The sequence below is a fragment of the Sinocyclocheilus grahami genome, unplaced genomic scaffold, assembly GCF_001515645.1.
Source record: "Sinocyclocheilus grahami isolate Dianchi unplaced genomic scaffold, SAMN03320097.WGS_v1.1 scaffold507.1, whole genome shotgun sequence".
Lineage (NCBI taxonomy): Eukaryota > Metazoa > Chordata > Actinopteri > Cypriniformes > Cyprinidae > Sinocyclocheilus > Sinocyclocheilus grahami.
The window spans coordinates 319,808-323,181 of record NW_015505686.1 but is presented as its reverse complement, the minus strand read 5'-3'; the positions used below and the strand labels follow the sequence as shown (position 1 = coordinate 323,181).

At 35.7% G+C, this 3,374-nt stretch overlaps 1 long non-coding RNA gene across 1 annotated transcript in view; it reads right to left on the bottom strand.

The window, feature by feature from the left end:
• Nucleotides 1-2,988, bottom strand: part of LOC107554581 (uncharacterized) — a 4,255-nt gene extending 1,267 nt beyond the window's left edge. The window contains exons 1-4 of the long non-coding RNA XR_001605069.1: nucleotides 2,928-2,988; nucleotides 2,790-2,843; nucleotides 2,003-2,056; nucleotides 1,531-1,575 (exon numbers count right to left, since the gene is read on the bottom strand). This is a non-coding gene — a long non-coding RNA (uncharacterized lncRNA). The remainder of the gene's footprint in view (nucleotides 1-1,530; nucleotides 1,576-2,002; nucleotides 2,057-2,789; nucleotides 2,844-2,927) is intronic.
• Between the last annotated feature and the right edge of the window lie 386 nt (nucleotides 2,989-3,374).

The window sequence follows — 3,374 nt, the reverse complement described above, 5'->3', positions numbered from 1 at the left end:
CTTACTGTCCCCAAACTTTTGAAAAGGACTGTATATGCAATATTTAATTGTATTATTTAATAATATTTAATAAATGTATTCTGCTTCCAATTTTGCAATGATAATTTCATGAAAGTCATCTTGATAAATGAATATTATAGTATAACACATATGCAATTTGCTCTATACATATAGTGTTCTGTATTTATGAGCACAGTTAATTCTGATTACAATAGTATGTCACATCCAAAGTCCCTATTTTTATTCCCAGATTTTAATTTTATGTCTCATAAACAGCATACAGGTTTGAAATGACATCTTCATTTTTTGGGTGAACTACTCCTTTAACTTTAAATTATGTATGCTTGTCTAGACAGGTGCTTTGATTTTAATACAGGAAACAGACTGACGGGATGGAAATGTGATTGTAACATGAAAAAAAATGTGCAATGTCCACTATGCAGTGCCTGCTTTTTCAGGTCAGAAATTCAGGAAATATAACAGATGGTGGATGCGTTTATATGATGTATTTATTTTGAATTCAAGGCCATTTGAGTTCAAATGAAAAGCCATTCTCAAAAAAAGCATAATCTGATATTTCCTGTTTCAATGAACCATGCATTGGTTCTAAAATATATCCATTTGCTCCACTTGCACTGAATTACCAGCATTCTTACTTAAAAGTAATGATTTTTTTGCCAAAACTAAGCTTATTGTCCCCATGTTAAAACATTTTACATTATAAAATAGCTGTAGATAGTTCTAAAATATAGTTTGTTTGAGCTTCCCAACCAGCCAAATACGGCAACATCGGCTCAACCAATGGCGTCAGTTTGGGGCGGAACTGTCTGTTTGCCAACCAATGACAGACGAGGAGTGACATGAACCAAATCAATCATTATTTTAGCAGTTCCTTTTTGTGACACTAGCGGTGCAAATTTGCTTCATCTTTAACTTCGAAGTTTCAGGAAAGTCAAATTTGTCTTAAAAGCTCTCTATGTGCGTGCGGGGGTGGACCGTCAGACAGACTGAAGAATGATGCCGATGCTCTACCGTGTCACACTGTTCTAAGACCCATCTGACTGCACAACACCCCCACAGAACAGGATATATGGAGTCTGCATCAGCACTGAGACATCTGTTTGAGTTATTAGTCTGCCTGCGTTCACTATGTAGAAATATTCCCTCTGTAGTGTTTGGACCTGACAGGTATGTACAGTACTTTGGGCTCCATCCAAGTTATTCCAAAGCATCACAACTAAAACAGGGGTGTTGACAAGGGGAAGACAAGCGGGAACATTGTCCCAGGCCTCTTAGTGGGCTGAAGGTGGTCTGCATTGACAGACTAAACTAGATTTATACATTTTCTCAAGACGATGTGAGTGCTGTGCAAGCAAAACCTCTGCTGCATGATTTTAGGAATCATTCACGTCTGTAGTACAAACAGTGCGGGGCATTCCAATGTTTAATGCTTAATACTAACACTGAGCCTAAGCAATGATGTTTGTGGTAACAGTTGGTTATGATTGACAGGTGTCAGTCATCCCTTACCCTTTCTCCGGAAGCTCCTTTGTCTCCTTTAACTCCAGTGACACCCTGATGAAAAACATACCACATTCAACATATTACAAACTTCACAGAGAAGAACACTGGCCACACTACGATCTGTCCTGAACAGGTATAACACAAAATTGCGGATGCAGTCTTCATTTCAATTTGTTTCTACTGAAGGGATCATCTATTGAAGCCAGTTAAAAAAAAATGTAATTAAATAAATAAAAAAATGCAATAAAATACAAAATAATAAAATGATCAAATAAGGTTATCGTGAGAAAAAAATAATGTAAAATAAGAAGTAAAGTCACAATTGTTAGATATTAAGATGCTTTTAAGAGAAATCAAGTTGTGATTGTGAAATATAAAGTAGCAATTATTGATAAAGTCATAAGTACATTTCTATTGCAATACTCTGAAGGCTTTCATAATCATCAGTACATGGCTTAAACACACAGGTCATACTTACAGACACCCCTTGAGCACCCAGTGCTCCAGGTGGACCAGCATCGCCTTGGATACCCTGAATAAAAAAAGGTCAAAAAGGCCAGATCATGTTAAAAACGACATGAGAACACCTAGCAGTGTCAGAAATAAGCTTCTCACCAAAAAGTGATAAAACAGAGAAAATAATGCCGAGAAAATGCCCACAGCGAACACAATGAAATCTACAATGACATACAATAGAGAGTTTACTGCATTATTTACTAGAGGTCTGCACGGGAATATTTTTTTTTTTTGTCCCGGTCCTGCAAGGTTCTATTCCGCACCCACCCGCTCCCACTATATATTCACTCTTTGTTCATCCGCTGTCCGCTTAGAATAATTTTCTTCCCAACCTGACCGTTCCCACTAAATTTAGATCTCGTTTCCAGAATCTCACGTTTACATTTCCTCTACTGAAAAAAAAGACATAGGCTAACAGATAAAAGTGTAGTCTGCACAAAATTGTAGGCTACGTTTTTTTATTCGTCTTGTCAAGAGTCTTGAATTTATTGACTTTGACTTGAATTTATGAATGCTCTTAAGACACAAAATTTGTTTCATATTTTATGCAGCACAGTAGGAAAAAAAAGTGTAAGAGAAAATAAAAATGTTTAGTTAGTAAAAATCTTATTTTTATTCATCTTGTCAGGATACAATTCGTTTAACATTTACAACACAATAGGGGGCTGGGTTGGGGCTAATATTGACAATTACATGTACACTAGTCTAAACAAGCATATCCTTACTCTTCTGTCTAAGGGAGGTCTTACCTTTGGTCCGAGAGGTCCAGGTAACCCAGCTTCACCTGCAACTCCTTGTTCACCCTGTTCATCAATATGATTGGACATTAGACTGTAACTATCAAAATACACCTTCAACCACATGCAAATAAACTTTTCGTCACTCACTCTCTCTCCTTTATCACCGTTTTCCCCACCCAGACCGGGTAAACCGTCTGATCCCTAAAAGTTAAATAAATATTAATGCCATTTATAAACGCATCTATGGATTCAGTAATGTTTAGACAAAATTGGATTATAAATAAATAAGTAAATAAAATATTCATTGTATACTGCACAGTATGAAGTAGTTATTTTTTTTCTGTTCTGCTGATGTAATCAACACTGCCTGGAATTAAAACAAATCAATAATATCACAGCATCCACAAACCAAACTTAAAGGACAACAACAAGTCCAGCCCTATAGTATTTTCTGCTGAATATTCTGCTGAATATTCAAATGTTTGGGGGGGGGGTTTCAATGATTTTTTTTCTTTTTTTCATAATTCTTATAATCACATAATTCATCATCTAAACAGTTAAGACTTTTACATTGTTAAATTTATTTATATTTAT